At 44.7% G+C, this 11,781-nt stretch overlaps 1 long non-coding RNA gene across 1 annotated transcript; it reads left to right on the plus strand.

Moving 5' to 3' along the window:
- Positions 1-286: 286 nt before the first annotated feature.
- Positions 287-7,462, plus strand: LOC128331882 (uncharacterized). Its single transcript, XR_008310462.1, has 2 exons — positions 287-366; positions 6,766-7,462. It is a non-coding gene; the product is annotated as an uncharacterized LOC128331882 (long non-coding RNA).
- Positions 7,463-11,781: the final 4,319 nt, after the last annotated feature.

Raw genomic sequence — 11,781 nt, forward strand, 5'->3', positions numbered from 1 at the left:
GATGGTGATTCATTATTTTAATGAAGTGGTTGCATTCACACGTGTGAATGCATGAAACCCTGGTCCCATCAGAAGAGCGATCCGAGGTTTCCTTTGCCAAACTTCTGTTTGAAACCTCGGGTTGTAGTGAGTTTCGCTGCTCGTACCTGAGGTTTCCAGCCACCTGATGTATGTCTGAATGCGGAAGTGCAGGCTGTGCTGGCTGAAACCGGAGCTGAGGTAGGAAGCTCCTCCCCCCTCTCCATCTGTGATTGGCTGTTGGGGCTGTCATTCATGGCAGAAGGAAGTCAGCACAGCCAGTTACCCACATTTGCAGTTTCCCTGACTGCAGTTTGGCTCATGTCCGTTTCATCTGAATGCAGACAGGTATGCACATGGGGGTGGGTTGAACCGTGGGTCCATTGGACCCTCAGTTCCATGTTCCATGTGAATTAGGTCATTATTTAAGGAAAGTCAGTGCACTATATCAACAACTTCATATTTAGGATTTGAATAAAGGTTCTTCGCTTTCGTGGCTAGTACTGAGGGCTATATAACCCAGGCTGACTAAGAGTCGATTACAAAGAGATAAGAGACCACGGCATGGTAGAAAGTGCTAAAATTCTTTCTCCCCCCATTCCAAGGTCCTAATTCTTATCTCTTCCCATTGCTACTATTAGGAACCAAAAACCAAGTCTACAAGGGCCAGTGATGTGCTTGATAGAACATATAATTTGTGCTTCAGTCTAGGGTATTGATTCAGTCTAGAATATATGAGAACGGCTATACAATATTTTTTCCCTGTAGTGGAAGAGATGTTTGAAATTAGGATATGGACTGTGGTGATGTTAAAGTCTGAAAATGCCTAAGATGAGCTTCCCTTGAATCTGCCATTCTACAAGAAAATTTCCCAATTTCTCTTCTCAGCCTTTCACTGCAAGTGAGCTTGCTGCATTCATATATATAAATATAAATGAAAATCTCCAAAATGAGAGGGCCACAGAGGCACACCCTTAGGGCAGTATAATAACTATCTAGCTTGCACTGAAATCTGACTCATGGGTTTTTGACCAAACACCTTAAAAAAACTCTCTAAAAATATCTGTGTTATTCCAAGTCTAGAAGAGAATAGGCTGGAACTATGGTTTTAGCCTGCGATATGTATCTCGCTATAATCGTTTATTTGAAGCAAAAACCTTAACAGAGCCTTTATTTTAGAGTATGTTTGTATTAGCAGAATGATATGTTCTCTAAATCTTTGACAAATTATCATTGCTGAGTTTAGTTAAACGTCCTTGCAGAAACGGGCTAGCTAAGGAGACAATTCACACGACCGGGATGGCGGGGGGGACGGGGGGGGAAGGCTGGGTCCAACTCACTCCCCCCCCCCGCCAGACAATAGAGCAAATGTTACTGGGAGTACGGACCACACTCTCAGATGATCCACGCTGCACCAAGCAGCAGCACGTATCTCCGGAGACTTGGATGACGTGTGCCGGCCTCCAGGAATCCCACAATGCACCACACGCCGAGTGCAGTGCATTGAGCAGATCCTCCCATCAGACGGCCTCTGGGAATCCCATAATGCACTGCCTGCTGAGCATGAGGGGATTCCCTCATCAGATGGGCACTCTAGGTGCGTGCCTCTGTATCTCCTTGGGCTACGTGCAGCCTAAGGAAACACATGATTCTGTCAGCCAAGTTAAGGGCACACTCACTCATTTAACCTTGGCTAAGAGCTGGGCTAAGAAGTGGGGTTAGTTTGGATGGGAGTGTGGGGATCTGTGGGGATCCTGGTGCTCCACCTGAGCAGCCTAACCCAGTCTGGGCTGCCCTAGCCTTGGTGAGAATAGCCTTTAAGTATAAGTTTGCTGTTGACTTGTTTATACAATCAGTTCATCCTAGGATAATAACCTCTGAACTCAGTTATGGTTGCCACCTTTTTCTTACTGAATTCAGAACTGAGGTAATTTAGAATATAAACTCCCCTAATTTGGTAAGACCCTCCACAGTATGAACGGAGTACAGACCTTGTGAATTCAGGTTTGGCTGGGATTCACTTTTGTTTTCATCCCTGCTGCCAGCCAGCCCTCCCTTTCTGTACCACTTCCCTTTTCTTCCCCCCAGCTGACCTGGCAGTGGCAAGTTCTGTCTGGAGGCATCTGTGTAAGACCCCGGTACCTAGAAACTACAATGGAAGTATCCCAGGCTCATGGACCCCTGGGAAATATAGTTTTCCAGGGGACCTTAGTCACTATGAACACAGATACCCTGGAGGACTACATCTCCCAGGCTCCCTGGTGCTTGTGGTGCTGCTCTTGCAGTGTTCTAGGCACAAGGGAGGGAGGCCTCATGAAGAGACTTTGTGGATGCACTTGCCACTTGATAAGTTTGGGGGAAAGGAAGGGGCAAAAGCAAGGTTTAGGGGTTCATGGGTTGGGGTGGGAAGAGGAGGTGTTTGGTCCTTGTTATGGTTTCAGAACGTAGCTGATGAAAATTCACACATTGAACCGAGTGATGCTTGTGACTCCTCCTAGTGCAGAGGTATTCTACACTCAGGATCACACCTGTCATCTCCAGTTCCTACCCATACATGCATAAAACTTGAAATATATTTTAAAACCAAGAAAAGTGTATTGGGACTCAGAGCTGGTCTTACCGGCAGGGGCAGCTCAGTGGCCCACCCAGAACCCCTTCCTTTATGGAGGACTCACAGAAAAAAGGAAGGTGAAATGGCGTCACACTGCCTTTCCTCTTCTCTTTCCAATAGAAAATTAGGGAAGGGGGAGAGAGTTGAAAAAAGGGAGAAACTTGGGGTGTTATTTTAATGGGGTGTGGAGAAGAAAGAATGCCAGATGGTGCTCCTCATCAGCACAGCTGGGGATATCATTGGGAAGAGAGTTGGTCTTGTGGTGGCCCTGCTTTGCTAAGCAGGGTCCACCTTGGTTTGCATTTGGATGGGTGACTACATATGAGCGTTGTAAGATATTCTCCTTAGGGGATGGGGCCACTCTGGGAAGAGCATCTGCATGTTTGCACGCAGAAGGCCCCAGATTCACTTCCTGGCATCTCCAAGTAGCGCTGAATGAAACTCTTGCCTGAAACCCTGGAGAACCCCTGCCATCTACTAAGCTGGATGAACCAAGGTTCTAACTTGGTATAAAGCAGCTTCCTATGTTCCTGTGACCATGGTGGCACTCACTGATATTTCTGATATCACAGTATTACAGCTCACACACGACCATCCAAAGGGTCAGTGGCTGGTACCATGGATGCACCAAAGGCACAGTGGATGCACCAGGAAGACAGTGCTGCATGAAGCTTCCTCACTACTACTGTCCTGTGTGTGCAATGGAGGGCAAGCACATTTCAGGGATATGTGCTGCCTCCAATAGTGCCTTACATCACCTCAAAAGATGTCACTGAGGGCTTGCCCCTTATCCCTCTGAGCTCTAGGTAATCTTCCCACCACACAGATGTGTCTTCCTGGTAGATCCGAAGTGACTTGCTCTGGATGTCTGCCAGACAAATCTGTTGAAACCGTTAAAGGGTCTAGGCCCTCCAAATGGAAAATCTAGTAAATGACTCTTGTTATTGTACTGAATTGAATTGAAATGTGAACATATAATACAAAGGAGCTGATTTTACACCCTTATGCATGGACAATGACTGCACCAGTATATTTTCCACTGTGTTTTAAAATGCCACTTAGGCAGAAACCTCTCTAATACCAGAGAAATGGGGCACAAGAAATTCTATAAAGATTAATAAGCCAATCAAGGGTTTTGCAGCCTAGTATCATAAGGTGGCGTGGCGGGGAAATGTTTGACTAACAAGCAAAAGATTGCCAGTTCAAATCCCCGCTGGTACTATATCGGGCAGCAGCGATATAGGAAGATGCTGAAAGGCATCATCTCATACTGCGCAGGAGAAGGCAATGGTAACCCCCTCCTGTATTCTACCAAAGAAAACAACAGGGCTCTGTGGGCGCCAGGAGTCGAAATCGACTTGCTGGCAGATTTTACCTTTACCTTTACCTTTACCTTATCATAACATTAGCAATACTCTGATCATGAAGGCAGAGCTTGAACAATCTCCTTGCATCTCTCGAATGGCCCAATAGTTTTAAAAGATCTATATTTAATAATTTAAAATATACAGGAAGATACCCCTGTCTTAGCTGGCAGCATCCTGGTTCCTGGCAGAACTATCAGTGCTCTTGAAGGCACATGAGATGATGCTAAGAAGTTTGCTAGTGGGAAATGGGAATTGTGCTTATGGATATGTTTGGGTGGGGACTGAAAGGCAGTTAAAAGCCAGTGTGCCAAAGCTAAAGGGTGCGTGGCAAGGTCTCTTATGGTTCCCCCCTCCCACCATCTACAATCATGCGCTCTTACTCTGTGAGTCTTCAGCTGAGCCACGTCTGCTCAGAGTTCAGGGCGGGCTTTGCAGAACTTTGGCTTGGCTCTCTCCCAGCTAGTCAGCTATGTGGCACTATTGCTACTGTTGGGGGAAAAAAATCTATCATTACGTTTTTCCTCTTCACCACCAAGTATAGCCCTGCTCACAGGATCTGCTATTCATATTTATGAACTCAAAAGCCTATCACTGAGGAGACATGTCTCCTTAGGTCAAAGTGTGAAGAATCTGAAGGAGTCCCATGAAATTATAAAGAAGGTTGGAGCCTGGCAGATTAGTTCGTGTTTCCAGGATAATGCAAGGCTTTCTTCCCTCGCTTTCAGTGACAGAGTTTTAGGATTGGCTCCACTTGCCCCACTGCTTTTTCTTCATGTATGAAAGATGGTATTTTTCAAATTCTACAGATATGGAGTCCCAGCTTTTATTTGTGTGTGCACACACACACACACAACACACACACTGCCACAGGAGAGAGCTGGTCTTGTGGTAGCAAGCATGAATTGTCTCCTTTGCTAAGCAGAGTCAGCCCTGGTTTGCATTTGAATGGGAGACTGCATATGAGCACTATAAGATATTCCCCTTTGGGGATGGGGCTGCTTTGGGAAGAGAAAATTCCAAGTTCCCTCCCTGGCATCTCCAGATCGGGCTGAGAGAAATTTCTGCCTGTAACCTCGGAGAAGCCACTGCCAGTCTGTTAGACAATACTGAACTAGATGGTCCAATGGTCTGACTCAGTAGAAGGCAGCTTCCTATGTTCTTCCTATGTTCCTATGATGTGGGTGATGGCCACCAGCTTGGGTGGCTTTAAAGGTGGCTCAGGCAAATTCGTGGAGGGCAGGTCTATCAATAGCTACTAGTCTTGATGTCTATAATCTGCCTCTGGGCTCAGAGGTAGGGAAGCAACAGCAGGATTGGGGGCATGCCTTCATATCTTGTGGGCTTCCCTGAGAGGCATCTGGTGGGCCACTGTGATAAACAGAAACCTGGACTAGAGAGACTTTGGACCTGACCCAGCAGGGCTCTTATGTTCTTACAAAGCTACAGCATTGTCAGCTGTGACCTGCAGCAGCTCTTGGAGCTTTTCCAGATCTTTCCCAATCCTGCCACACAAGAATTGTGTCAGGATTAAATGTGTAATTCTTTACATGTGAAGAACAGGAAGTGGGGGGAGGGCTCCCCATACAGACTCAATTGAATGCTCCTACAGCGTCTCTCTTGTCGTCATCTATTATTCAAAGATGGTCCTCACACCTGGCAATGTAATCCTGCATATGATTGACAGGGAGCACCAAAGAAGTATGTCTGAATGGGCATAAGTGTAGAGAGGAATGATTTCCCAGCTACTGCGTTTCACTGACATGATCCCTTATGTTGGAAGTGGCCCTGAATTTTCTCAACGGCTTATCTAAAGTTTACCCCGCGTCACACCAAAGTTGATGAGTAAAGCTGCCTTGAGAACTTATTAGCTTTTAGTCTTAAACAATGTGCTTAAATTTATCTTTATTATATTAGAGTTTAATGAACTGAGGGCAAAGTTGAACTCAGCGTTGGAAAGTTCCACTTCAACCATTGCAAGCTGCATCAAGAAAAGGAATTGTAATCCACTTGCATTCCCCATTTTCTCCCCCTCTCTAGTATTTCGTTACATTTAAAGTACTGAAATCAGTAATGGAGTCAGTACTAGAATCAACAAATAACACTTACTTGTGTAGATTATGAGATCATCAAAGTGGGAGGGCTTAACAAAACAGTTGGCTAGAAACCCTAATAAAGTTTGTTCAGAAATGACACCAATGGAAAAGTCCTACATAATTCTACTACATTTTGCAGGTGATATTAGCTGACCTGTCTCAGCGATTTTAAACGGCTGTAATTATGCTGAACCTGTATTCAATAAAATACCTTAGGAGATCTGGCCCTTAAAAAAATATAGTGCATTGCAGGCAATTGTTGCTTTTTGACTGCATGCCAAGGTGAAGCATAGCTTAAAGCAGAAACAGATGTTCTTGATTGTGATTTGGCAGCAGAGTCTATATGTTTCCAATTTCCATACATGTCTATGCAGCATTCATGGGTGGAGGGGACATCTCCAAAGATGTGGAGTCTTGTACTGAGCAGGCCCCAAATGATGGGAAACTCTTCTTCTGGTCTTTGGTTTTGCCCTTCTCTGTTTAACTTATAATGCATTTTTGGTCTTTGAATTGTTTTCCTTTTCTTTCCCTCGCTAAGCATTGTGGGAGCACTCTTAAGTGATTACAAATGTTCCTGCTGTGGTTGAATCTTCTCTTAAATATAACTAATCATCCAACAGTAAAGTCCTCAAAAAAAAAAATGCCCCATTAGAAATACTCCTCCTTCTTTGTACAGGTAAAGTTAAGACAACCTGGAGAACTGAGGCTCTAGAAGGAAGAGACTTTAAAGAGTTGACAGCGTGGAGCAGGAGCCTGCTTTTAGTGCACTGCGGTTTTGGAACGCTGACCAGAGCAAAATGACGTTTCCAGAAAAAACAGAGACTTGAGCCAATCTAAGCAAGATACTTAAAGCGAGCAAAGCAAAGCAAGAGCCCGTTAACAGTTCATAGCAAGAAACCATGTTTTCTTTTCCACCCTTCTGCACCAGGAAACTTTGTCTGGAGGATACAGGAGGAATAAACAGCTTGCTGAGACTTCATTGGACATCTGGAGAACATGGCATCACACAGCTGATGTACTTTTGTCTTTGTAGTGGATTAAAAAAAAAATCAAGGACGCCTATGCCCTTTGGGTTACAGCTGCACACACCCTTTCTTTCCCTGTCTCTGTTCTTGGGATCCTAGCCTTCTATGTTTAAAAAAAATGCACTGCAGTTTTTGAGTGTGTCAACAAAACCAGCGTGGTATTTAAATTTTTAAATCAGCTATGAAACTCACTGAGTGACTCTGGGCCAGTCACGTCTCTCTCTGCATAACCTACCTCGCAGGGATGTTGTGAGGATAAACATAACCATGAATACCACTCTGGGCTCTCTTGAGGAAGACTGGGAAATACATAAATAAAATATTTACTGTGTTATTTTATTTATAAAATTGGAATCCCACCCTTCTTCCAAGGGTTTCAGGACAGCATATTAGGGGTGTACATGGAACTGTTCTGGGCAGTTTGATTCGAATTTGAACTGAATTCGTACCAAGCTGCCGGTTCATGAACTGGTTCATTAGAACTGGCCACTGGTTCGGTTTGACTGGGTCAAACTGGTTTGGCCCAATTCGGCCTGGTTCAGGATGCTTGTAAAGGGGAATCTGGTAGGGAGTCCCCTTTACAAGCAAAGGGGGATCCCTAACATCTAAAAGGAGGTTGGAAGGGTGGGCAGGAGGGCGGGTGAACGGGCATTTTACTTGCGGTGGCAGCTCCTGTAGGTTCCACTGGTGCCATCAGTGTGGGCCAGCGGGAGTGACACAAATTTGTGTGGCGACATGCTTGTGTAGTGACACAGATAGCCACTGCACATGCACGAAGATCACACAAATGCACGGAGGCCAGAGCCAGGCTGCCACCGGCCTGCACAGATGGGGAGAGCTCTGACGAGCTTAGAGGAGTTGCCACTGGTCCGCCGCCACCACCGAGGAGCCGCTGCCATGGGTAAGATGCCCTCTCGCCCTCCCCTCACCCTCCCTTTCACCCCCCTCTCAGTTGTTAGAGATTCCCCTTTGCTTGTAAAGGGGAATCCATACTGGAATCCCCTTTACAAGCATCCCGAACTGGGCTGATCCAAACTGGGCCCAGTTCAGTTCGAACTCAGAGCAGCCCCCTTTCTTGGAGGCCAGTCTGGTTCAAGCTCAAACCGGTCGAACCAGTTGCTTCAAATCAAACTGGTCCTACACACCCCTACAGCATAGTCCAGTTGGGGCATTTATCTGAACATACGTAGAGGAGGGAGTGCTGACCCTTCAGAGCACTGTGTATTTTGCTCGACTTACACACTGTGTGAATTTGTGACCAATCACAAATTTCCAGCACATGCACAGGTTGGGGAATACAGGTGTGTGTCACATGTGACTATCTGTATATGGGGACATAAACAGATGTATGTTCTCTGTATATGTAGGCTCTGTCTATACAACTCTGAAATACTGAATAGGTAGGATCTGTGTTTGGGTTGACAGAACCCACCATTTAAAGTAAGTAGACTCGTTTAGACATTCCACCAAATCAGTGTAGTGAAGAAGGCCATCCTATATCCAAGCATGGAGGAAATGAAAGGGAACACTTTACCCATGCCTGATCCAGATCAGGCCCCTTGTGGCTGCTATTTTAAAGAGTAAAAAAGGAAACACATTCAATATAATATGTACTTTGGCTCTCAGTCTCCTTATAATTAGTTTTGGAAGGTTTATTACTTTAGGTTAGAGCTGTAAGAAATACCCATTTCTAGGCAAAAATTGCAATTTTGGAGTAAGTTTAGAAAAAAATGTTTAATATCCCTATGATTCATTAATAATTCTGTGTGATACCATTGATTTTTGAGCTGCCCCCTTTCCCCACTGATTATTACTTTTCTTCCTCCCTTTCTTTCTTGGATGAGTCATATGGTTGATCAGGGATCATGCAGTGAATGCAATGACATCACAATGCTTCTTTGCCTGCTAGATAGTGATTACACTACTGAGATCAAATGAAGCTGATTAAGAGTCAGAGAAAGAGCTGTGCAAGCAGTGCCAAAATTTATTGAAAAATGGGGAAGGGGACTTTTTGATGTTGTACAGATAATGATCCAGAGAAATGGTGAATAGTTCTGGCTCAGCTCTGTTTTAGTTTTTCTCTCAATACACTTCTGCAGTGGGTCGGGTTAAGTCAGGCTACAAGCTAAAATGGACACAGGGCCATTAGCCACAGGGGGCCTGCCCCCTTAGGGATATTCCAGGCCCCTTCCTTGCATGTTTAGGTTTTGTTTTGTTGAAAAAGGAAGTGTGAAGACCTTTTATTTTGTGGAGTTCACAAAGAAAAATAACAAGAAAGGTAATATTGTATTCTGATTTCAGTAAAAAATATCTTCTACCCAGAGGTGCTCTTACCCCTGGACTTTGGGGCCCTGGTCCATGGCCTTCAATGTCTGGGGGGCCTCCAAATGTCCAGGGGGGCCTCCTGCCACCACCTTTTGCCCGCCCTATGGCTGCTCCGCCATGCCCAGCTGCTGATCTTAATTAATTAATTAATTAATTAATTAATTTGTTGTTAAATGTATATACCGCCTTTCATTAAAAACAACCCCAAGGCAGTTCACAAAAGTTTAAAAAACATATAATTAAAATGACAGTTAAAAGTATTAAGCTGAAAATATAAAACAAATCCGATTTAAAATATATAAAATACAAACATAAAAGCTATACATGGATAAAAACACACAGAAGCAGCAATAGAACAATCATGTAAAGGCCTGGATAAAAAGCCAAGATTTAACAAGCTTTCTAAAAACTGTGATGGAGTCCAAGGAGCGAATGGCCATTGGGAGAGCATTCCAAAGTCTGGGGGCAGCAACAGAGAAGGCCCTGTCCCGAGTACACAACAGCCAGGCCTCTCTCATTGTCGGCACCTGGAGCAGAGCCCCCTCAGATGATCTCGTAATTTTAGCTGCCATGTACATGGCTGTGGTGTGTGGGGTGAGCTGAACAGGCCTCCCCCTGTGGCGGCAGCAGAGGTGGGTGGAGCAGCTGCTAGGTTTGCCCATCCAGCCCAGCAGCCCTTGAGAACTGCGATGCGCTCCAGTGCTCTGGTGGGGCAGTCATGGCAGGCCCCCCCAAATGCAGATTTCTTTCTTTCTTTAAAAAAGGGAGGGTCTCGTGGTAGAGGCGGTCCGGGCGCCAAAATTACCGAGGTGCGCCACTGCTTCTACCTTTCAGTATTCTGATCAATGAGTATAATGAGGCCTCCTGAAGCATGCACATTAGTAGGGTCTGTGGGGACACAGTGGGAGCCCTTGGACAATTTCCTCAACCCTCTTGTGATCCAAGGTCTTGGGGAATTGCACATGTCCTCCTGCATGTCCTCACACAGACCCTACTAACACACATGCTTTATTCATCAGGATGTCAGCCACTGGGTTTACTGACACATACAAGGCACTTTTTTTAGTTGTATAAAATTAACTTTTATTTTATTGACATTTAATACAATTAAGTAACTTGAAACATTTTCTGAAACCTGTATTTAGATTCCGGTTGCTCTTCATTGATCCTCTGCTCTGGCTGTTCTGCACTGATCCTCAGCTCCATTTCCCCCCTTCACCACAACATTTCTGCCCACAGGCCCATATGGACTACTTATGAGCCATTTATACTGGCCTCCAGCAATTGTTTCCAGGCTGCCCTGGGTTTCTTCTTGGTCTTTCAGGACATGATAGGGTTAAGGATTGTATTACAGTTACACAAAGGTTCTTTTAGAGGACCAGTGAGTTACAGAAACTATAATTTCCCTCCTAGTACGGATCTCCTTCTACAGATCATTGCTGAGATACATAAACTGCTTTCTCCCCCACCCCAGTCCTTTCCCCCTCCAGATACTGCTTAGCCATATAAGTCTGTGTCACATGACAGAGCTGGAATTTGAGTGAGGGCTTTTTTCATTAACCTAGAAAGGCTGCCAGCTGAATGCTGCGGTCGAAAGAAATGCTCTAACTCATAAACAAAACCATATGGAAAGAATGATCACATCACCGCCAGTCTTGGTTCCCCCACTCAGAACAAGAAGGTGTGCTTCATCTTTCAGCCATGGGAGTCTTAACCACTGTTTATCAGATAGAAAACTGATGAAGACTGTTGTGTAGATAGTTTCTTTGGGAGCAAGGAGATGGGAAGGGAGGTGAAGAGAACAAAATACTAAGATGCCATTAATTTATTGGCGTTGGGATGGGGGATTTCTCGATTTTGCTCTCAATGTAGCAAAGGCGAGATTTCATTTCATTTCATTTCATTTATTCGATTTCTATACCACCCTTCCAAAAATGTCTCAAGGCAGTTTACACAGAGAAATAATAAATAAATAAGATAGATCCCTGTCCCCAAAGGGCTCACAATCTAAAAAGAAACATAATTTAGATACCAGCAACAGTCACTGGAGGTACTGTGCTGGGGGTGGATAGGGCAGCCCAGAGATGGCAGCACATTTTCCACAAAGGTGAAGCTGGGGCAGGCTGATTTTCAAAATTATGCCCTACACTATTTCAGGAGGTGGGACGTACCAGTGAATTGTCAGAGGATGTATAATGCAGTGTTGTTTGCTTGCTTTAGATATATATATACTATGCCATTTTTCACTCACATGAATTCATAGCAACTTATTTATTACTATTATTTATTCGATTTCTATACCGCTCTTCCAAAAATGGCTCAGGGTGGTTTACACAGATGAA

Source organism: Hemicordylus capensis, chromosome 6 (genome assembly GCF_027244095.1).
Source record: "Hemicordylus capensis ecotype Gifberg chromosome 6, rHemCap1.1.pri, whole genome shotgun sequence".
NCBI lineage: Eukaryota > Metazoa > Chordata > Lepidosauria > Squamata > Cordylidae > Hemicordylus > Hemicordylus capensis.